Here is a 25,592-nt window from a genome sequence, read left to right on the forward strand (position 1 = left end):
AGTAGAATTCAATCCAACAAACATTTATCTAGTCGCCAATATTCACAGTCACAAACACAGCCAAAGTGAAAATCGTCTCCATCCTCAACAAGGTTATACTTACTCTAAGGGCAGGGCGAAGGACCGAATCACGAGCATACGTAAGGTACGCAATAAGACAAAGAAGAGAAATCCAAAATAAATAAATGAGGAATTGGAAATTAAGTCATCTTGGGAACAATAAACTCACAAAACTATCTCATGGAACAAAGACTCCAAAGGATGACCAAGGAAATCGTCCACACGACAGAACAATAATCCCTGAGACAAGAACTTGACCTTTCATTGTGAGCATCGCTAGATGGCAGAGCAGGGTCAGCTTCAACAGACTCTTTCTCTCCTTCCCCTGGGGGCTTTCTCAGGCTCAGTTAAATAATGTGCTCCTTAGTCTCCTGTGGTCCAGCATCAAAGAAAGCTGCTGTTCTTCTGACCAACACATGAACACCAACCCATTCATTTAGGGGAGACTGCTGTGAGCCAAATACAATTCTTTCAAACCCTAATTGTAGTTTATGTGATCCATGTTTCCAAGCTCATGTCAGAAAGGCAAAACTCTGTCTCCTTGATGGTTTTTTGAGGGGAGATCTATCAAAGCTTATGTGAGAGAGAAAAAAATTCCAGAAAACACTCCTCCTCCCTGCTCTCTCCCCACTACCCTAAATGGGTCATATTTATGTTCAGCTGATTGTCTTTCTTTAAACAAATAATCAAACAAAATAACTGTGTTATTGATGTCTTTTTTTTAATACATCTGCATGTTACCCCATCTCGGACATCCTAAGAACTAAATTTTCCCCTGTGACAGTTAAACAATATGACAATGTTTGCATCATTTTTTCCTAAAGTTTCCCCCTTTAACATTCCCTCTTTCCACCCCTAGATATGTTCCATTATCTTTAAATAAATAATCTCGTGTCCACCCCCCCACCTCCCCGCACCACCACCAGTAGGAGAGAATATAAGCTATTAGAGGACACATAATTTTTCTTGCGTATATTTGTATTCCTGGTGCAAAGTAGGTTCCATAAAGAAATACTTGTTGATCAATTGATTAAGCTGTTCTTTGGGACTATTATAGTTTCCGTTATTCATAGTTCCCTTATTTTTAGTGATCTTTTAATTTATGCTGTTGTAAGGATTGCATATATCATTCCACTTCTGCATTCCTCATTCTGCATGCATTCATACACTTCTTGACAGTTTTCTCTGGGTTCTTTGTAATCTTCCTTTAAAAAAATTATTATTGATCTCTTTGGTTTTTATATCAACTACATTTTCTAATCTCCTTTCCTTCACTGTAGACCATGTAGCCAAGAACACAGGCTTGTCCTGTCCCTGTCCTGCCTTGGTCAGCCAGAGGTTGGGTTTGGGGTTTCCTCTTTTTTGTTCTTTCCTGGTCTTAAGTGAATGAATGTTTTTTTCTAAGATGAACATGCCCAGTCTTGGAGGCCACTTTGTGAGCTTGAAAGAGCCTAAGAATCATTTTGTTGCTGTTGGCGTGGGCCAGAGCTAATTGGCAAGTCTTTAAGGAATTTAAGCAAGCCCTCTACAGCTTTTGGAAGAGATAACCACAAAGAAAACAATGGACCCAAATCTGGTTCATTTTGCCAGAAGTCTTGGATGAAGGTAAAATATTAAAAATGGAACTTGCCCATAGCTTTTCGTATATTCTCTCCCTTATTAGAATGTAAGCTTCTAGAGAATAGATGATCCTTTCCTTTATTTTTATACTCAGAGCTTAGCATAGTGCCTGGCACATAGTAGGTGCTTAACAAATTCTAGCTAACAAAAAAATGAAACTGGCAGCCTGAACCCTGTTTTATGTTCTGGTGAAGTTCACTATCAACTGCTCTGAGATGACCACCAAAATAACAGGTTAGTGCGTGCTTGAGTCTTGTCATTGTGGGTTTTCCTTATTTTTTTTATCATTTTTTTTGTATGTCGGAAGTAAATAACTCTTGTGTCCTCTTACTTTTATGAGGCACCTTTTAAAAAAATTAGTTTGGGGAAATCTAGCCCTGAGCCACAGCTCAAGTTTTAAATAATTTGTTCCTGGGGTAAGAGAGTGTCAGAATGTGAAAAAGAAAGTTTATAATTCCTCTGATTAGAAGCCTGCCTCCCCCTCCCCAGGCCTGAATCAGGTCTGGCTAAATGTGTGGGTCCAAAACAGAGGGGGTCTTTAGTGAAAAGGGAGTGGGCACAGTGCCCCCAGATCTCTGGGTGAGGGTGAGGGTGAGGGTGAGAATTAGACTCAAAATCAATGAGCAGACTACAGGCAAAGGAAGCATTCAATTCTTGAGGAGTGTATCTAAAGGAATTCTATGCCAATGTAGATAGAATGGTGGCCTCCAAGTTGGCATCTAGGGAGAATTCTCATGGCCTCCGCAGGGCTGAAGAAATTATCATCTCATGAGTAGGACCATATGAAAGGGTTGGAATTATACTGCTGTATCTTGGGAATAAAGATTCAAGCAAAGTTGTCTGACTGATGAAAATGGGAAGGAAAGAGTAATGGAATGGAAATGATCAAGACCAGATGTTAGTGTTGTCCTGTGGAGAAGTGGGTCACCCATCTCTTCTTTATATTTGTGTGTCGCCATTATCTTGTCTAGGTCATTATTCTACGATCTCAGCAGGCAAGGTCTAGATTTATGTATCTACTCGGTATGTTATTAAGCATTGTGCCAACAGTTAAATATGGTAATATTTCTTTGAGGAAACTTGGAAAGGGTAGATATTACCCAAGAAAAGGATATTTATCACATAGTACATGCTTAATTTAAAAAATGGATGAATAACTATATATTATATATAATTTTTCTAATATAAATGTATGTAATGTATAATATGTATGTAATGACTATATATTCATTATATAGTCATACCTGCACACACTCATATATATACTTGTTAAATGAGTGTCTATTTGTTATAATAATGAATAAAAGAATACTTGTGAGTAGGAATAGTTTCATTCTTTGTACTTTTATCCCCAAAGTTCTAGCATAGTTTTTGGCACATAGTAGGAACTTAAATTCTTGTTGATTTACATTTAATTCATTCATGTATATTAATTCACTCCATATAGGCTTTAATGAACTGTTTTTCTCTTGCTTAACTTCCTACCTATCTGACTTCTCCTCTTTAGTCTTTGCTGAATCATTATCCAGGTAGTCCCTAACTAACCCCAAAGCCCTGTCCTAATTCCTCCTCTCTTCTCCATCTACATGAATTCATTCAATGATTTTATGGGCTCCAATGGACTTAATTATAACATCTATTTTGTCTGTTCCTAAACTCTCTCTTGACAATTAGCCTCATATCTCCAATTTCTCACTGGACATCTCAAAATGGATGACTTGTAGACATCTTAAACTCAACTTATCTAAAACTGAACTGATCATCATTGCCCCAAAACTTCCACTCTTAATAACTTTCCCATTACTGTCAAGGGTACCACTGTTCTCCCAGTGATTCATGATCATAACTTAGGTGCCACTTTTAACCCTTCAGTCTCTCTCATCACCTCATATCCAATCAGTTGTAGAAAAAACCCCGTCAATTCCATTTTCTTAACATTTCTAGTACATCCCCCTTTGCTCTGACACCACTATTCCCCTGGGGCAGGGAAATTTTCATCACACCATTTTGTATTATTTCAATCGTTTCCTGGTTAGTCTTATAAGATTTAAAATTGGGGTTTTTGACTCAATAAGAGAGTTATAAAGTAATATTGTGGTTGCTGATTATAAAATATTAGTCCTTAAGTCAAAATGACTGTTAGCAGCTTTTATTTACAACAAGGTAGAAAAAGTAAAAGTGGGAAATGTAGAAAAGAGACAGAGGTTTAACAAGCCTACCAGCCCTTCTCTGGTGAAGTCCTGCTCAGCCCCCAGCAGAGGCTTCCCAATGTGGATTTCCAGTAATCTTCAGTCATAAGTCCCCCAGTTGCATCTTCAGCCAGAGTTCCACCAATGCAGAATGACTCCAAAGAAAAAAAAGTAGCTCCACTCACCCATGCAGAATCCAGGGAAAGAGTCTCCTTTAAAGCCAAGGCAGGAATCTCTGGAAGCAATGTCTCCAAATGCCAGGAAAGGAATGGTAGAAGGCCATGCTGGTCTCTTATGCTCCTTTTCCCAAGTCATTTTCTGCCTCTCCCCCTTCTTCACAGAAACTAATTGGAGTCTTTCAATTTTCCTAGTCCTACCCAGGGCTGGGCAGTCCCCTTTGGAAGTGGGATACTTTGACTTGTGAACTCTCTTACTTAAGTGTGCTTTGAGTTCTTGATTGATTGAGTTAAAGGTTGCTGATTAATTTCATTAAAATAGACAAAGAGAGAGAATTCTGTCTTCATAGTTTCTCTGCCTCAAGTCTCTCTTCCACTCCATTCCATCCTCTACTCAACTATCATATTTTTTTTTCCTTTTAAATCCTTACTTTCCATTTAGAATCAGTATCATGTATTAGTTCCAAGGCAGAAGAGCAATAAGGACTGGGAAATGGGTATTAAGTCACTGAGGTCATATTTGAACCTAGGATCTCCCATCTGGCTCTCTATCCACTGAGTCACCTATCTGCCCCCCAATCCTATTTAATTAAGCAGCAAATCTGACCACATCACCCTTAATTATTCAATCAACTCCAATGATTCCTAATGCCTCTAGAATAAAACAAAGAAGACCTGTGTTTGGCTATTAAAATACTTTAAAATATGGCCCCTTCCCATCATTCCAGGCTTCTTACATCTTACTCTCCTCCACTCTGCTGTCCAGCAACACTGGCCTCCTTTTAATTCCTTCTACAGAACATCTCCTTGCTCCATGAATTTTTATTGGCTATGCCTCATGCCTGAAACTCTCTCCCTCCTTGTCTCTACTTTCTGGCTTCCTTCTAAAATCCCATCTTCTGTAATATGTCTTTCTTAGTCTCCTCTAATACTAGAGACTTTTCTCTGAGATTTTCACCAAATTTTATTTTCTGAGTCCAGTTTATGCATACTTTCTTTGCATTTTCTCTCCCCAGTCACGCTGGGAACTCCTTGTGAACTAGAGCTTTTTGTGTGAGGTTCATTTGTTTGTTTATTTGTCCTTCATTGTAGCTCTAGTAACTAGCACAAAGCCTGGTTTTAGAAATGCTTTTGTGAGCTTGAAAGAACCCTTTCCTCCAGAGCTGACTGAATAAGGGCAGATCTGAACAACCACTTGGAGAAAGTGGCCATTCAGAAAAGGATGGGTGAAAATCCTGAATGGCTTGCCAGATAAGATAGTGCTGGGTGGAGCTGAAATAAATAACAGTCCTACAATCTACATATGTTCTGATACAATCCAACTACCAGCTATCCCTCCCATTTGGAACAGTAATTATAGCTTAAGTTACTGACTTGCATTCCAAATTTTTCTGAGTTGTTTAACATTTCCTTTGTGTGTAGGAAATAAATACCTGTCCCATACCTGAAGCAAGGAGTGGTGAATGATGCTCTGGACTTGGAACCAGGAAAACTTGGTTTTAAATCCTTCCTTAGACACTGAAAAGTGGTTTGATCTGAAGGGAATGACTTTATCTGTCTGTGTCTCAGTTTCCTTATTGGTAAAGTAAAGAGGTTGCACCTGATGACCTCTAAGGTTTTCTTCAACTCTAAATATACGATTGCTATGCTTTTTTTTTCCCCTTCTCCATTTTTTTAGGGAAATTCCAGACCCAAGACACAACCTACAATAGAAATAAATTTGTCTCTGGTCACTGGCAACATAGGGAAGCTGGCTTCTTCTCATTAGAAATCAGAACTAAATTTTAGGCATAGATCTTGATTAGTAGGGACCTTTAGGGGAAAAGGTACAGAGCCCCTGCCCTAAGTCTAGTAGACTTTAATATTAAACCAGAAGACTATTTATTGGCAATAGATGGAGTAAATGGACTCCTACAAAAATCTTTACACCAAAACATTTATTAAAAAGTGTCCATTTGAAAACTGAAATAGCTTCAAAGAGCCTCATAGTCCCAGCTAAAGCCAGGAGGTGAGAGATGATAAAGACCTGTGTTAAGGTTGTTATAGAGACCAAAACCACTGAAAAACCTGATAGGAGAGGATAACCAAATTAAAACCCACATGGACCCCTCTCCTTGACGTCAGGGAGGATATTGCTACAGCACAGTTGTCTGTTTGCTGCCTAAGTGTCCTTTCTATCTCAATTCACCCCAGTAACAAGGGGACAGTATTTCCAATTCCAAAAACTCAGCATTTATGAGACACTGAAATAGAAGACAATAATGAAAGATTTGACCTAAGCTTAATCAAATGTGACCCAGAGCATAATTCAATAATAATTCCTGTGGCTGTTTTCACAGCATCAGAGTGTCTAAAGAGAATCATAGATGTTAGAGCTGGAAGGGACCTCAGGAGGCCATTTGGTAAAGCTTTCTACATTCAGACAGGGAACGTATTATTTTTTTCTATTTCCAAATGAGGTAATAGACAGCTACAGAGGTCCAGTGGTTGGATCATGACCTTAAAGCTAATGCAGAATGAGACCACATAGTTATAGAAGACCCCATAATTTACAAAGTGCTTTCACATACAATATTTATTTCCTTTGATCTCATGAATGCCTCATTGCGGCATGGAGGTAACCTCTGGGCTCCTAAAGGCCATGCCATAGCCCACTTTCCCTCCTTCCTGGAAGGTACCACTGCATCTTTTGTGCTGGGGCCCATTGTCTTGATGGGTGGTCAGAGCAACATCTGCTACTTCTAGATACAGAGTACCAGTTCTAGGTAGGATTCATTTCACTCCTCATCAAATGCCATGAACATGTCCTTTCCAGGTCTGGAACCATAATCAGATCAACTCTGCCACTGCTTCTGGAAAGGGTGTATCAACCCATTCCCTTCAGGTGCCACTCATCATCCCTATGACTCCCAAATCAAAGCTCCTCTTCCTGGCCACCTTTCCTCCATATGCATTCTCTCCTCCCTATTTCAGGAATTCTTAACCTAAGGATCCCAAGTGGTCTGTGAACAGATGGATGGGTACAAATTATATATTTATTTTCAATAATCTTTGGTGGCTTCTTTTGTAATCCTATGTTTTTATTCATTTAAAAACATTATTCTGAGGTGACTGTAGGTTTCACCAGACTCCTCAAAAGATCCAAGTCAAGAAATAGATTAAGAAGCTCTGTCCTCTTAAACTGGAAGTTCTTTGAGGGCAGGGACTATTTTTACTTTTGTTATTTTTAACTTTTTACTTTTTTTTAAAACTAAATTTTACTAAATAGTTTTTTTACTAAATTTTACTGTTGTTATTTATGTCCCCCCAAATTTAACACAATGCTTGGCATGTAGTGAGACGTACATAGATGTTCTTTTTCTCCCCTTTATTCACTTATTCATTCTTTGGAGTACAAAATCCAATAATTCCTACCGAGTTGGAAAAGCTTCAGATCTGACCTGTCAGCCCTGCTCAATTTAGGGAGATGTCTTTATCACAAAGCTGGCCATCAAGATATCATGTTAATGTGGTTGTATAGTCAGGCACTTCCTATGCTGCTATGTGGTTAGTCTACCCAAGAAAAACACTGTAAGATGATTTTATCAGGCAGCAGGCAGCAAAATCAGGATATATATATATATATATATATATATATATATATATATATATATATATATATATAATATGTATGATGTGTGCATGTATATTTATATTGTATTTACATATGTGTATTTACATAGAAAACTGTATTTCTATGTTTATATATACACAATATACAAATATAATATAAACATAAATACTTATATATGTATATTTATATGTATATGTCCATTCTTTTCAGTCATTTCTGACTCTTTGTGACCTTGTTTGGGGTTTTCTTGGCAAAAATACTGGATTGCTTTGCCATTTCCTTCTTCAGCTCATTTTACAGATGAAGAAACTGAGGCAAACCAAGTTAAGTGACTTGCCCATGGGCATAGCTAGTGTCTGAGGCCAGAGTTGAACTCAGGAAGATGAGTCTTCCCTACTTTAGGGCCAGGGGACTCTCTCTATCCACTAAACCACTTAGCTGCCCTCTGGGGGTGTGTGCACGGGTACACACATACATGCATTCTCATCTATATGTTCATGACTTTCCATAAAGTCATAGGTCTTTTTCTTTTTCTTTCTCTCTGTTTATAGACACATGTGCATGTGTATAGAACCTTTAAAAAGCCCCACACATACACACATAGCTATGAGGGATGTCATGTGATAAGGAAAGGGTCCAGATTTAGGATTTCCCTGCTTAGAGAACTCCTAGGATGAAGGGACTCCATCCACCAAGGCAAGTTAGCACCTTCTCTGATGCCTGGATCCTTTGAGAGTTGCCTAGAGCAGCAAGGTCAGGTTTAAAAGGAAGCAGGAGCCATGACACACTTCAGGAAATTGATAGACTTAGTTTTCAAATGGGTTTCTCTGTTTAATGTATTATCACTGTTTTTGTTCAGGATTTCCCAACGACATTTTCATCTGATCCAGGCTCCCTTCAGCAGTGTTGCTGGCTCCTCTGGGCTAGATCTTGTCCAAGATCACACTGCAAACCTGTCCAGAGGGGGACTTGAACCCCAGTCTCTATGGTTCTGTATTCTCTACATAATACTGGAAAATAACAGAAATCTGCCACTCAATTGGGCATTTAAAAAATAGCCCCTTCATTCTGAATGTCATTGCACTGAGCTGATCCTCCTTGGAGGACTTAAAAGGCACAAACTGTGTCACCATGGGATGAGAAGACATGGAAGGGTGGTGAGCTGCATCTGTGAATTGACTACCCAAACCTAAGACAGCAAAACTCAGGTCAGAGATCTATGTAAATGTCTAAGCATCACTCTTAGCTTAGTAAGCCTGAACAGGCAGAGTGGGACTGGAGAGAGAGCCCTGGGTTTAGAGTCAGAGGATCTCAGTTTGAATTCTGACATGGCATCTTTCTACTCAGGTGACTTTGGGCAAGTCAACTCTCACAACTGGGGAAGAACAAGGCATACCTGAGGGAAAACTAAATTGGTACAATCCACAGTGATGGTTAATGGTCAGAAAAACTTATATTTTTATTCAAAAGCTATCTATGAGGATCATTGTTGAATCTTACCAGTTCAGAGCAAAGTATATATAAAAATTTAATTTGATTTTTATTAGTTGATCTATTCAGGCTGTGAAGATTGGATTTGACTCAACCCTTTAAAAAAACCTTCCTCCCCCCCCCCCCCTTATAAGGTGCAGGAACTGACCCAGGAATTAGGATTATAATAACAGAGGTACCAAACTCAAAATCAGACAAAGGAAGCAGCAAAGTTCCCTGGTGGGGACTGAACCAGATTAAAATTTAATTGGGAAATGTTTAAAAAATAAATAAAAATACACAGATAATTTAATTTGTGATTTTTCTAAGTTGATGCAGGAATATGTTTGCATTTGAATTTAACACCACTGGTTTAGAATATTGCAGAACTGGTTCCCAGACTGGCCTTATCACTGATGAATTCCCATCAAAATGGTCTTTCTTCTGTGCAATTGGAATGAATTTGCATAAGGAAAGAGCAAAATGAGAGACAAGAGATGACTATAAGCTCATTTAATAAACTTCAAATTTCTTCTTCTTTGAGTTTCTCCCAAACTTCACATCTCTTCTTCTTCAAGTCCATTCTCAGACATTGGGATGATCACTTACTGAATAGGACCCTTACAGTAATATTATTTGGACTGCAGCAGAAGCAATGGGAGCAATAATTAAAGAGACTCCATCTTTGCATACAAATTCATCTGATGAAGAGTTTGCCAATGGTTGTTATTGCTCCTCTTCCATTTTTGAAGAGGACCAGTGGCATCATGGGGTGATGTCTTGAGTTGTGTGTGAATTGGATTTGATGAGGCAGAGCAGAACGGTCTTCAAACTCACTCTCTCTTCCAGAGTGTTCAAAGTCCAGTGACAAGACAAAAGTCAGGATGATGGCCCAGAATGCAGTGAGGGACTTTGGCATCTCTGATGGCTGACCAAGCTCCACAGTGCCTGCTTTTGCTGCCTTCATAACTGTTGGAACAAAGTGTTCTCATCCACTCATTCTGCAGGGGAAGTCTTCACATGCTTGGGCTAGACTTCCCCCAAGTCATCAGTGAGGCCCTACTTTAGCCCATCTACCAGGATGTAAAACCACTGGGAGGTGGCTACAGTGTATGCTACATATATATTTAAGTCTATATCTATATCTGGATCTGGATGCAACTGAATTTCATCTTACATGAGAAAATGTATTGGTTGTCTCCCTCTCCCAAAATAACATATACCTTAATATTCTGCCAAAATTTTAGATAACTATAAATTGTTCTGCTGTTATGAATCGCTCTTTCTCATTAATCCTTCATAGAAAGGGCAGGAGGGAAACCAGGTGGGTTAAGTATGTTAATAATTTTTTTCTGTCATCCAGAATGGTGAAGGGTCTAGAATCCATGTCTTATGAATACTCGGGCAATTCAGACTTGTGAAGAGAAGTCATCATGATAGTTTTCTAAGTAATTGAAGGGTGGTCATGTTGAAGGGGGCTTAGATTTATTCTGGTTGGTCCCAGTGGGCAGAATCAGAAGTAATCAGAAGTTACAAAGAAGCAAATTTTATCTTGATCTTGGGAGAAGTTCTCTAACAAATGGAGAAACCCAAAGGGAATTTTAGGCTGCCTCAAGAATTAGTGAGACATCCCTTACTTGAATTTTTTGATCAATGATTGGAAAACCATTTGTTGGGTATGTTGTCAGGCTTTTTTCTGGGTATGTGTTGGATGAGATGGCAGCTTAGATCTCTTTCTACTCTAAAATACTACATAATTTTGAGTGAGGAAGAACCCAAGGTATAGATCAAAACACTTCTATGACCCAGAAGTCCTAAAAAGTTCACATAGAGGGTAAGGGAGTTTCTTAGGGCCACAAAGCTCATGACCCAGAAAAGGGATTTGAACACAGGTCTTTCTGACTTTAAACCCAGCACTTTCTGGAATATATTAGGCTGCCTCTGTAAATTAGCTGCTTAACTTTTCATTCTCTTTTTACACATGAGTACTCTGAAGTTCAAAAGGTAACTAGACCAACTTTACACAGCTAGTAAATATCAGAGATCACATTTGAACCTAGGTCTTCCTGTCTCCCAATCAAGGAAAATACTCTATCTACCCTCTTGAAGACCAGCAATGATTGCAATCTCACTACTCCTTGAGGCAATACATTTCTATACTCACCATTCCATCCTTGAGGTCTATACAAACCATTTAAACCTCTCTTTCTCTACTCTTGTTAAGCATCTACTGCCTTCTCCCTACTTATTCAAAAATTTTAGTACCTGAGTTGTATAGCTCCTCTTCAAACCATCTCCTGTCATCATTTTTAGGTTCTTTAGTATTTCTGTTAATGATCCCTCTAACCTGGTCATGAAAATGTTCAACCTCTTCCTCTCCAGCAAGCTCCTTTTCCACTTTATTTTAACCAATTACAAATTGTTGTATCTGCGGGTTATGTTTCACCATCTTCTTGGAATTGTACCACATCCAAGATCCTACATTTTGAAATTACTCCCTACTATCCCAAGCTCCCAGCTATCTATTTCTCACCCTCCCTCATTGGTAGTCATATTCCTTTTCACCCTTATCATCATCTCTGGCTTCCTGTTCTTTTCTTTTCTTTCAAGCTATTTTCCTCATTCTGATTTCATAGGCTTCCATGCTTAGCCTTGACCTTAGGGTCTGCCACTTTATTTATTTATTTTTTAAATAAAAACCCTTACCTTCTGTCTTGGAGTCAATGCTGTGTATTGGCTTCAAGGCAGAAGAGTGGTAAGGGCTAGGCAATGGGGGTCAATTGACTTGCCCAGGGTCACACAGCTGGGAAGTGTCTGAGGCCAGATTTGAACCTAGGACCTCCTGTCTCTAGGACTGGCTCTCAATCCACTGAGCTACCCAGCTGCCCCCAGGGTCTGCCACTTTAAATAATTCACCAACTGCCATTTTGTAATCCCTCACTTCAATGACTCTGTTCTTCCCAATGAACAACATCAATCTTGGGAAACCCTCAACATCTCATTTCTTTATTCATGCTCCCATGAGCTTGAGCTGGATGCTAGGAGAAAGTCATGACATTGACCTGCCCCATGTCAGACAGTAAGGAGGGCCTCACAAAACACCCCAAGGAAAAGCCTGGTCTCCTATGGACAATCTACAAATGGGACACACAACATGGCACCTTAATGCAGTGCTTGCCGAAAGGCAATGTCCTTTGCCTTCCTTATAGGAAATCAATGACCATCCCTCTTCAGGATATTGAACATACAGTCAGTTTAGCAATGCAGGCCAGTGTTTCAATGTCTCAGAGATATGGAAAGCCTCCTGGCCATTGGTTCACTATTTTCTCAAACAATATGGCTTTTCTTATTAAGAAGCTGCTAACATCAGCCACCATGTTGACTTTGAGTTGTTTATGATTTCAATAAAGTCTCAGGTCCAAATCCTAATTTATTAGCTATGTGATCACTGTCAACTCACTCACTTTCTCAGTGTTTAAGCTTCTTTACCTGTAAAAATGGGGCTAATCATAACTCTAATGATAGTTGTCCTATTAGTAGTAGTAGTAGTAGTAGTAGTAGTAGTAGTAGTAGTAGTAGTAGTAGTAGTAGTAGCTGAATTTTTATAGCATCTTAAGGCTTGAAAAGTGCTTTATGACTATTACTTCATTTAATCCTCATAATAATCCTAGGAGATAGATGTTATTATTATTACCATTTTTCAGATGAGGAAACTGAAGTCAATAGACACTAAGTGATGTGTCTCGGGTCATACATCTGGTGTTTGAGTCTAGCTCAGGTTTTCCTGACCCCAAGCCCAGTACTTTGTCCATTACACCACTTAGCTTTTCTTACAGGGTCATTCAGAGATTCTAAAATGAGGTACTATGTGCAAAGTATTTTGCAGACTTTTAGAGACTATTGGACTTTCTTGATCTGTCCATAAATCAATCAACAACCATTTACTAAGGGAAATGATAGGCACTGAGTCAAAAAGAGAGAATATAGATAGTTTATCACCAGTACGTCCTCACTAGTGGCAAATCATTCTGATAGTGACTCATTAATGGTCACCTTTGCAGGTAATGGTCAACACATCTTTTTTTTTTTCACATCAGGTTTGGTTATCCAAATATTTTTCTTTACCACAGTTTCTTTAAGGAAAATTTTTAAAGGATTAAAAAAAATAGAAAACTTTGTTCCTGGATATTTTATATCCTGAGTCTGAAACTAAGTAGTCCAATTCTGTTTTTACAAATTACTACAAGTATAGACAGTGATGATGGAAAAACAAATGTAACCAATATTCAAAATAAACAAAATTTAGTAGATAATATAGATAGATTTATGAAAAGCTCAACTTTAGAAAAAAATTGCATGGCCTTTCTTTTCTCTGGAACTTTATGATCTCATTAGTCAATAAAGAGGATTTTGATATGAACTTAGAAATGGCCTTCTGACCTTATTAGGAATAACCTGTCAAAAATACTTTCTGTCTATATTTGCACCACAAAAAGAGACCCCCTGAGAGCCCGCAGGCTATCCATGATGATTAATTAGCTTCTGTCACCAGACATTCAAAGAGAGCTCCATGTTGAATGTGCATATGCTAAGAAATGAATATTCTTTCTCTCTCTCTCTTTCTCTCTCTCTCCCTCTCCCTCTCTCCCTCCCTCTCTCTCTGTATGTCTGTCCCTGTCTCTCTCTCTCTCTCTGTCTCTCTCTCCCTCCTCTGTCTCTCTCTCCTTCTCTCTCTTTCTCTCTCTCTTTCTCTCTCTCTCTTACTCTTTCTGATTCTCTCTCTCTGTCTCTCTGCCTTTTCCCATTCCCCCATTTTATAAGATCTGTCTTCTCTTCTCTTCCCTCTGCAGCGTTATTTAGCATGTTATTGGACCCAGTTCTGTATTTTGATCTACAGGCTGATGATTCAGATACAGCCCCTACTCCAGGTACCACATCTGAGGTACAGAAGCCAGACATTCCGTAAGCCTGATTATCTCTCAGCCTTGTGGCTCAAACTCTAGGAAATAAAACCCTCCTCCTGGGAAATAACTTTAAACCCCAATTCTAAGCTAGCTGATGTTGGAGGATCGAGAAGATTTCCCCAGGAGAGCCCGCACAGAGCTCCTTGCCTTTTCACTAGAAGAACTTCCACCTGTCTATCTTGCTCTGCTTTCCATTTTTTGCTTAGATGTTTCACCCTGATAGTTGTCTTATTAGCTGAAATGTGTACAGCTGTGTTTTAACCCCTCTTTCTTGGTCACTTATCATCTGTCATCCTGACTCTTCTTATAATGGGAGTTTGTTCTTAAAGAAATGCTCCTCTGTCTACACTTCTGACTCTGCTCTCTTACATAAAGCTTATTGTGTAGGGTCAATATCCAGTTCTGTAATATCATTTCTTCTCCTGAGATTAATCAAGTTGCAAATACAATTGGTGTGTTGCCTGCTTTGGGACAAAAGTTTTAAATTTGAAGATTTGGAAAAAAAATTCAGTGGTTTCTTAATGTTCTCCTGTTTCATTTAAAAAATCAACTTGCCACGCCCTTTATTTTCAAATAAAAGTATTACGTGTCTACATATGTAACGAGAGATTATGGAGCATTGATCGGGATTATTCCATTGCTTTGATACTTTAGGGATTCAATATTTTAGGGATCTATGATTCCGTCAGTGTGGGTGCTCCCACGACAAACACGTACTGCAAGCCGTTACAGTATATAGTAGGTCTTTGAGGGTTGTTGCCAAAAAATTCATCACTCTGTGCAAAATTTGTTGACATAACTCTGAAAGTGGGTAGGCAGGTTTTTGAATGACAGACAGAAAGTTTTCCCCAGAGCCTATATAAGAAGTCCTTCTGGTTTACTGGGATTTTACTAGACCTTGTATTTTGTGATCTCCATGTCACAATCAGGTATTATAGTTGGTTTTTGGCAGAAGGCTCTCTTGTCCATATTGGTTTAAGTACAGTAAATATTTTAAGAAGAGACATTTCCCTTCAGCATTTTTGTAGATGAAAGGGAGTAGGTTAGGGAAGAGTGAAAATCATGAAATGGACTGTCCTAAAATCACACATTTTTCTCTTTCTTCCTTTCCTTCTTTTTCCTTCCTTCCTTTTTCTTCCTTCCTTCCTTCCTTCCTTCCTTCCTTCCTTCCTTCCTTCCTTCCTTCCTTCCTTCCTTCCTTCCTTCCTTCCTTCCTTCCTTCCTTCCTTCCTTCCTTCCTTCCTTCTTCTTTCTTTCTTTCTTTCTTTCTTTCTTTCTTTCTTTCTTTCTTTCTTTCTTTCTTTCTTTCTTTCTTTCTTTCTTTCTTTCTTTCTTTCTTTCTTTCTTTCTTTCTTTCTTTCTTTCTTTCTTTCTTTCTTTCTTTCTTTCTTTCTTTCTTTCTTTCTTCCTTCCTTCCTTCCTTCCTTCCTTCCTTTCTTTTTCTTTCTTCCTTCCTTTCTTTCTTCCTTCCTTCCTTTCTTTCTTTCTTTCTTTCTTTCTTTCTTTCTTTCTTTCTTTCTTTCTTTCTTTCTTTCTTTCTTTCTTTCTTTCTTTCTTTCTTTCTTTCTTTCTTTCTTTCTTTCTTTCTTTCTTTCTTTCTTTCTTTCTTTCTTTCTTTCTAATGGAGTTATGTTAACTTTCACAGGGTCACATAGTAAAGACATGTCTAAGACCCAGGTCCTCCCAACTACACCTACCTGTTCCAATTTCCACTTTCCTTGAAAAGCATAAATTATCCAGTCTCTCAGTTTAGTTCAACATGTATTTATTCATCTAGCAATAAGTTCTTATTTATATGTAATCTCCATGAGACTGTGAGCTTCTAGAGGTCAGGGACCATGTTTTTATTTTCTTTGTATCCCCACTCTTTATTGCAGTGCTTGGAACATACTAAGTTTTAATAAATGGGCTGATAGGTGGAGGCAGAGTAAGGCAAAAAAGTTTTTTTCACGCATCATTTTTGATAGTTTTACTCTTGTATTTTATTTACACAGGGAAATAGAGTGGAAACCTATTGGATTTCAGGATTTGCATATAAACAACTTGAGTAACTTGGGATAAAAAATGTCAATTATCTTATATATGCAATTGATGTCACAACTTCTCTCTCTGCTCTCAGAGTAGACATGGGTTATGGCTTTTCTTGGATTTCCAGTAGACGACTCCAATAGGCATGGCTGGATGTGAGAGTGCTCTTCTCTATTGTCTGTATGGATTCTGTAGTATAAGTAGATGCATGACTGCTTTAATTCTGGTGTAGCACTGAGGGTGGGTTGGTGAACCAAATTAATGAATACAAACTAAGACAGGCTTGTTTCTGTCTTAGGGATTGAACTCTCTGGTTAGGGTCACGGCTATAAAAGGGTTTTCTCTTAAGCCATTTTTTTTCCAGGGGAGATTGTCCTTATTTCTTGAAGCTCAAGCTGACAGTGCATAGAATTTTAGTTGTAGATCCAGAGTAAACACATAATAACAATTTTGACCAATGTTCAACATTCGGCTCTTCTAACAAATTTAATCACGTTCCTTGTTTTGGAGACCTAAGCTTGATATTGGCTTTAAAATTAAGAAACTTAATGTTTTGTTATGTACATAGGAAAAAATGCCTTTAACAATAAAATCCTTTGTTCTATTCTTACACACATGTGTATATATATATATATACACACACACGTATATGTACACCTACTCCTTTAAACAGATACAAGATTGAATCCATTTAAAGCAAATACCTTTAATGTCATTTAAAGAGGAAAAAGTGCCTATAATTTTCTCTAACCAGAGTCTATGTACAGTAAAGCTGTTTCCATTTTTAAATGTAGCAAGCAATTGAGATGAGACACTTTAAATTGCTTTTCCAACTGTATTATTATAATTATGTATACATATCTGATTGTAAAATTAAAATGCTTTTCCAACTATAACTAGGACAACATGAAAACAATACAATTGAGAGTAATAGAAAATGAAAAATAAGGCCCTTCCCTCCAAAAAAGACTTTTCTATTGTGTTTTCCATCCATGTGCCCAAGAATGATAAATTAGACATGAAATTATCACAGATCTACCCTAATTACTGATCCCATTTGGACCTTCATCAATCTATCAGTTAAAATGTTAGGTAATCAGGTCAATAGTGTTTCTCTAAGCAAAAGTAAGAATGAAGTGAAATCCACTGCTTCTGAAATCTTTGGCCAGCTCTCCATTCTCCTCCCTACCCTGTGAAAGTTCCTGTAACACTTTATTAAAGCTATCAGTTTTATTTTCTGCTCTAAATGAAACAACAGTAAATCTTGGAATACATTTTATTCTTTTAGTAATGATAGCAAAGCTGACATTTATCTAGTGCTTGAAGGTTTGGGAAATACTTTAAATACATTCTCTCATTTCATCCTCACAATAACCCATGGAGGCAAACGGTATTAATATCTCCATTTGACAGATATAAAAAATGAAGCTTTGAAAAGATTCAGGGACTTGTCTGTGGTCACCCAATAAGAATGGCCACAGTATCTGAGCACAGGAGATTCTTTGACTCCATCTCCAGAGGCATTTTGGGTGCTTCAGTGGATAGCGTTCCAGACCAAGAGTCAGGAAGACCTGAGTTCAAAAATAACTTATTTTTAAATGAGAAGACTGGAGATGTATTTATGTCACACATGGAGGCACCTAGGAGAGGCAGAACATATGTGCAATTGCACGTAACTAAGGAACATATGTAACTGGGACATACTTATGGAGGCTAATTGAAGCCTTCAGTGTCGAAAGGCCACTGATGTCTTCTGGTGATATTATTAATCTCCCCTCTTTGATTTAGTCACTATTTGCTGGACCTGCCTATGAACACTGAGTCACCTTTCTGATGTTCTCTATCTCTCTTACCTTTTGGTACTTCTTGGCTCTCCAATGAGTCCTTTTTTTCCCCAGATTACACATCAATATAATTTTAAGTTATTGTTTTCTGACATTTTGCAATCCATGTTCTCTCACTCCCTCTCTCTCTAAGAGAGCAAGAAATATGATAAAGGCTATGCATGTGTTATCATACAATGCATATTTTTATGTTCATCATGTTGGGAAATAAGACACATGGTTTACACTAGTGAAAATTTCATGAAGGAGTGAATTCTTTTTTTTTTTAACACTTACCTTCTGTCTTGGAATTAGTATAATACTGTGTATTGGCTCCAAGGCAGAAGAGTGGTAAGGGCTAGACAATGGGGGTTAGTGACTTGCCCAGGGTCATACAGCTGGGAAGTGTCTGAGGCCAGATTTGAACCTAGGACCTCTCATCTCTAGGACTGGCTCTCAATCCACTGAGCTGCCCAGCTGTCCCCAAGGAGTGAATTCTCTTGTGACTTCAGATACTTCCTTTGGGACCCTGGGAAATGCACTTGACCCTATTTTCTTTGGCATCCTCAACTGAAAAATGGAGATATATAAGAGCACCTGGTTCCCAGAATTGTTGGGAAGAAAAAAGGAGATAATAAAGTACTTAGCACAGTCCCTGACATATAGTAGGTATTTAATAAATTCTTATTTCTTCTCTTCCCTTCTTTTTACTGCATCATGAATGAATGTCGACTGCTGGGACTTGTGGGAGGTAACATTAACTGAGGTGGTGAAGAAATATTTGGGTTTGAACACTATTCTTGGTGTATGTAGTGTTACCACAGACAAATCTCTCTTGCCCTTTTTCCCACCACTAAGTAACTTTCTAAGGATGTAAGTGGAATTGTGTTCTGGATTCTGAGGACCTGGGGTCGCATGGTCTCTAAAGCGTATTCCTTGTGAGACCTTGGACAAGTTATTGGTTCCCCTGGGTTTCTATGTCTTCATCTGTAAAATAAGGGGCTCATATTAGATGTCTTTGAGTCTCTTCTAGTTCTGGCTGGGGGGTTATGCTGGGATTACATCAGAAATATATGCCTTGCCCTCCCAAAAAATAAAGAAATAAAGGGAGGGGAAAATGCAAGAAAAAAATGTCAAAAGAAAGTGAGAGGAGGGAGGAAAGAAGAAAGAGACAGAGAGGGATGGGGAGAGGGAAGCAGGGAGAGGAAAAGAGGGGAGGGAGGGAAGAAGCAAAAAAAAGGTAAGAAAGAATGGAAGGAAGAGAGAGAGAAATAGAAAGGGAGGAAAGAACAAAGGAAGGAGAGAGAAGGGGAAGAAAGAAAGAATGAACATTATTTCTGTTCTCTTATAGACAGTAGGATTTGAGCTAAATCTTGGAGAAAGTCAGAGCATCCAGGAGTCAGAAGGGAGGAGGGAGAGTGTTCAGGGCAGGGACCACAGCCAGGAACAAAAGGCTTGGAGTTGTGAGAAGTCTTTTCTTCCAGGAATAGCTAAAAGTCCATTGTTGCAGAGTACAGGGAGAGAAGGAAGGTGTAAGAGGTACAGGAGAGTAGGACAGGCCAGATTCCAAAGGACTTTGAGGGCCAAATGGAGGAGTTTCTATTTGTTCCTAAAAGCAATTGGGAGCCACTGGAGTTGATTGAGTGAGGGGTGGCAAGGCTGTAATTGCACTTCAAGAAAATCATTTCAATGGTTCAATGGAGGATGGATTGGAGTGAGGAGACACTTGAGGCAGTCAGAGCCACCAGTGGGAGATTGCAGATAGTTCAGGTGAGAGGCCTGAGACAGGGGTATGGCTGTACCAGAAGAGAGAAGGACACATATAAAAGAAGTGAGCTGTCCAGTGTAGAGAGAGCCAGACCAGGAGCCAAGAAGACTTATCTTTCTGAGTTCAAATCTAACCTCAGACATGTCCTAGCTGTGTGACCCTGGACAAGTTGTTTAACCCTATTTGCCTTAGTTCCTTCATCTATGAAATGAGCTGGAGAAGGAAAAGCACTCCAGTATCTTTGGCAAGAAAACTCCAAATGGGGTCTCAAAGAGTCTAAAACTACTGAAACAAAACAGTAACAAAAATTGCAAAGACAGAAATAAAAAGCCTTGGCAATTGGTTAGCTACAAAGGTTGATTATGAGTGAAGAGTTGAGGATGCACTGAGATTGTGAGGCTGAATAACTGGAGGAATGGCAGGTAGTGCCTTCAAGAGTAAGAGTAAAGTTAGGAAGGAGGGGAAGGAGGAGAGAGGAAAGAGAATGAGTTCTGCTTTGGACATGTTTAGTTTGAGACGCCTTTAAGATACTAAGCATCAGATGTCCAAAAGGCAATAGAGATGTAAGACTTGAGCTCAGGAAGGGGAAAAAATCTCTCTCTCTCTCTATATATATATATATACACACAAATATATATATAGCCCATCCTCTAGTGACATATATTATATATATACACATATATATGTACATGTGTATATAGGTGAATGTGTATGTATATATATACAAAATAATAGATTCTGTATATTCCGATATATATGTATATGGTGCTAGGAGCTTTAAAATATCTTATTTTATCCTCACAACAATGCTGGTAACTAGATTATATATTTATGTAATATATATAATAAAGTTATATAAGATATATATAACTAAATGCTATTATTATCCCCATTTTTTAGAAACTGAGTCAGGCAGAGGTTAAGTGAATTACCCTGGGTCATATAGCTGGTAAGTATCTGAGGCCAACTTGAATTTTGGTCTTCCTGACTCCAGATATGGAGCTCAAACTCTCTGTCTGTCTGTCTGTCTGTCTGTCTGTCTGTCTCTCTCTGTCTCTCTCTCTCTGTCTCTGTCTCTCTGTCTGTCTGTCTGTCTGTCTGTGTGTGTCTCTCTCTGTCTCTCTCTGTCTCTGTCTCTCTGTCTGTCTGTCTGTCTGTCTCTCCATCTATCTCTCTCTTTCTCTTTCATTCTGAATCAATATATAGCTATCTTGTTATATATTAATATATCTATATATCTATATCTATATATATCTATATATACACACATACATACACATAGCTATGTATTGTTTTCAGGATCCATCCACCCATCCATCCAGCTAGCTAGCTAGCCATACATCCTGGAGGACAGGGTGATCAACAGTATCAAAGGCAAAGTGGATGAAGATTAGGGAAGAAGACCTCAATTCAAGTCCCTTAGGACATATACTAGTTATATGACTCCCAGAAAGTCAATTAACCTTGCCTATCTCCAAGCAACTAACAAACATTTGTTTTTGTTTTGGCTGTGGCCTAAGTGGGAATTCATTTTGTTTGGCCTTCCATATTTATTACTAGGATTTTGTTTTTCCTTTTCATTATTTTTTTGCCCAGTGGGGAGGGGGAAGAATTGGGAGAGGAAATAAATGTTTGTTAAGTGGGTGAATGAATAAAAGAACATGTTGCAAGAGTGATATGTATTAAAGGAGGGATTTTTCTCACCGGCATTTGCCTACATATTTGAAATTATAGGTCTAGACACCACCTAAAAAAAGAAAAATTAAATTAAAAAGGGTAATAAATGCTTTTGACACCCTTGTGAAACACAACTAAGCTAATGTTATCTGTCTATTATGGTGAAGACTTAAGTTAAGAATTTTTTGAGCCTCAGCTTCCTTATTTGTAAAATAGATAAATAATAACTATATTAATATAGATAATGTTATGAGACGCAAATGAGACTTTGTATAAAATACTTTGAAGACTTGAAAAGCATTATATTATATACTTAATTAACATAAGTTAGTTAACGTAATCTTTTGAGTAAAAGAAAGCAAGTAAAGCGTGAAACAATAACAGTAACAGCAACACCAAAACCTCAAACAGAAAATGTTGGAGGTCATCCTGACTCCAATTTGTTTATTTAACAGCGGTATGATGTCCAGGATAGAACTCCTAGTGGATTATGTTGCTGAAATATACAAAGATATGAAATGGTACTTTTTTTTAATGAAAAACCGTCAGTTTCACCATCATCAGTCAAGTCTTCCAGCAAAAGAAAACGCCATCGAGGATATCAAGGAGGTTTTTGTCTGTGGTCTGAGAAGGACAAATATATGAGAATGTCATTTGCTAAAAGGTAAGAGTCGCAGGTATTCTCCTTTACTTTCATTTTATACAGCTCTGGTCAATTTCACAGCCGCTACAAGTTCTGAACGGGGAAATTGGAAAACTGCAGAATCCATTTGCAGAAGTGAGGCTCTATTTTCTTTTACACCTCTTTCATCAGAGTTGCTATCACCCTTGTGTTGTGTGGTATTATTATCGACAGGAGCCAGGGTCTGATGATAATTGCTAAAAAGAAGCTGGTACTATTCTCTTGATGTGGAAACAGAAAATACAAGGGGCCATAGTCTCTTCTTTCAAATATGCTCCTTTAATAATATACTTATCCTTTATCCTAGCTAGATTTGAAATGTAAAATGTAAAAGCTACATCCTGCCCTGGTTTTCTACAACTCTATGGTGATCTTCATTGATTTTGTTACTCTGTAAGTTTTGTGGTAAAAATGGTCATCTTAAAACTTTGTATAATTTGAACACATGTACCTACATGCCTGTGTGTCTATTATCCATCTTTCTCTCAATCTCTCCCTCTCTCTCCTTATCTCTATCTCTGTCTATCTACTGTGCATCTCTCTGTTTCTATCCATCTACTTCTCAATCATCCATTGATCTATCTCTATCCATCTATGTATCCATTTATGTATCTCCATTCATCGATCATCTATTATCTGTCTATCCAATTGTCCATCCTTCTATCTATCTATCTATCTATCTATCTATCTATCTATCTATCTATCTATCTATCTATCTATCTGATCATCTGTGTGTCTATCTATCTGACTATCAAGCATCTATCTCTATCCATCCATCTAGTTTTCTTTCATCTATTGATCTATATCTATCTATGTATCCATTTACCTATTTATATCCATCTATCAATCTATCTCTATCTCTGAATCCATTTATATCTATCTATCTATCTATCTATTTATCTTTTATCTACTATCATCTACTTACCTATCATCTTATTATTTAGGAGAAAGAAAAACAGTGGAAAGAATATTATTGGAGAAATATTTCAATGTAAAAAAAATGGACTGGTCAAGTAGCACAACTGAGGGATAATTAGTGGTTGCTCAAATGCTCCATTGGTATTCCTACAATGTTAAGAGATTAAGAGGAGAGCCCTTGGCACATTGGATGAGTAGCTATGGATGATATTAAGAACACATGAGAAGAGCCATAGAATCACAAAATCATGGGATTTTGATCACAAAGGGGTTGTGGTCCACATCACTGAAATCTATTTTTTGTTAGCACTTTTGGGAAGGTTAAATCAACTGTAAACTCTTCTGTTTGGCACTTCTGGCAATCCATAGTCTGCTTCAGCTTACCTTTCCTGAATTGCTGTTTGTTACTTCCTTTCATGTACTCCATGGAATAGTCAAAATCACCCTTTTGCTGTTCCTCCTGTGTGATGCCTTTTCTCCTCTATATCCATGCCTTTGCATTCTCTCCTTTATAACCAGAATTAATTTCTTCCTTCTCTCCACATGCAGAACCCCCAGTTTCCTTCAAGGTTTAGCTACAGCTCTACTTACTTTCTATAAAGGATCTTAAGATCACAGTAACCAAAGACAAATAAATTGTTAAAAACTGGGGTGGGGGTGAGGAACGCTGAAAGATCTCAGAAGACAACTAATCTATTCCTCTCATTTTACAAATGAGGTTAAGGCAGTTTCCCAAAGTCACAGGTAAGCAAGAGTGGCAACATTTTAACCCATGTCCTTTCAAAATATTTTCTGATCTCTTTTCCCTCTGAGTCTAGTGCTGTACCCTCCTCACAAAGGAAAAAAAAAATCCCTTTTAATTATTTTGCATATTTTTAAAAGGTGACATCCCATAGATTATGTAACATAACTTTCCTGGTAATTGCTTGGGACAGGTATGGTTCAATACTGAAATGACTCTGGAAGTGATGAAACAATCCTTTAATTGGCTACTGATCAGGAAGAATCTCTTGATTCAATGTACTTTAAAAAGAGTGTGACTCCATCCTCTGTCCTTTCATGTCGTCATTTGCTGGGCAAGTGAGCTTCTCCTCAGAGTAGTAAATGAGGGGACTGGTGCCCTTTGCTTCTCCCTGGCAGCAGAATGGGAATGATCCTATGGCACTTAAAAGTACATGTCCTACTCAGGCAAGCTTGAGCATGGGTTTTGGGCTACCTTTTCTGGAGCACCTTTCCTGAGTATAGCTGATGGAGAAGTGATCTTAAGATGGATATTTCCAGTCTCAGAAGCCTTTAGGGAATTCAAAAGATTGAGAGATCCTGGGTTGGAAGAAATTACACTCTAGAAGCAGTCCCTAGAATTAATTCAACACATCTCAGAGATGACTACCAGCAAGAATAGGAAGCTAAGCACAGTTTGTGGTGGCAAAAAATTGGAAAATGAGGGGATGCCCTTTGATTGGGGAATGGCTGAACAAATTGTGGTATATGTTGGTGATGGAATACTATTGTACAAAAAGGAATAATAAAGTGGAGGAATTCCATGTGAACTGGAATGACCTCCAGGAACTGATGCAGAGTGAAAGGAGCAGAACCAGGAGAACAATGTACACAGAGACTGATACACTGTGGTACAATCGAAAGTAATGGGCTTCTCTACTAGTTGCAATGCAATGATCCAGAACTATTTGGAGGGACATATAAGAAAGAGCGCTATCCACATCCAGAGGAAGAACTGTGGGAAAAGAAACACAGAAGAAAAACAACCACTTGATCACATGAGTTGGTGGGGCTATGACTGGGAAAGTGGACTCTAAAAGATCATCCTGTGCAAATACTAATAATAAGGAAATGGGTCTTGATGGATGGCACATATTAAACCCAGTGGAATTTTGTGTTATATATGGGAGGGGGTCATGGGTAGGGGAGGGAAGGAACATGAGTCTTGTAACCATGGAAAATTATTCTAAATCATCTCATTAAATAAAAAAAAAAAGAATAGGAGGCTAAGTCTGTGAATGGGTTTGCCAGACAACATGGATCTAGAATGACTGATTTAGATCAAACTCAAATAGAAAGGGATCCCTTGGGCTGGGTATTATCTTAGAGAACCACTCAATTATTACTTCATTCAAATTTTTTTCCAGTTTCTGCCTCCACTATTTCTTATAGCGCAATAATATTCTATTATATTCATATCCCATACTTTATTCAGTCATTCCCCAGTTGAAGGGAACCCCCTTAATTTTCTAGGTCTTTACTACAAGGATTGTTATGAATACTTTTGTACAATAGGGTCTTTTCCTTTTCCATTTTTTAAAAATATCTTTAGTGTAGTAGGGATTTTGCTGAGTCAAAAGGTCTTCATAGTTGAGTGATTTTTGAGGTTTAGATCCAAATTGCTTCCCTGAATGGTTAAACCAGTTCATTGATCTAAGGATTAGTGTGCCTACCTGCCCACATCCCTTCCAACAATTGTAGTTTTCCATTTTTCTCCTCTGCCAAACTGACATAGGTGTAGTAGAACCAGAGCTGTCTTAATTTGTATTTCTCTTATTAGTGATTTGGATCATTTTTTGTACCCCTAGAACAGACAATAGCTTA

Source organism: Monodelphis domestica, chromosome 7, assembly GCF_027887165.1.
Source record: "Monodelphis domestica isolate mMonDom1 chromosome 7, mMonDom1.pri, whole genome shotgun sequence".
NCBI classification, from domain to species: domain Eukaryota; kingdom Metazoa; phylum Chordata; class Mammalia; order Didelphimorphia; family Didelphidae; genus Monodelphis; species Monodelphis domestica.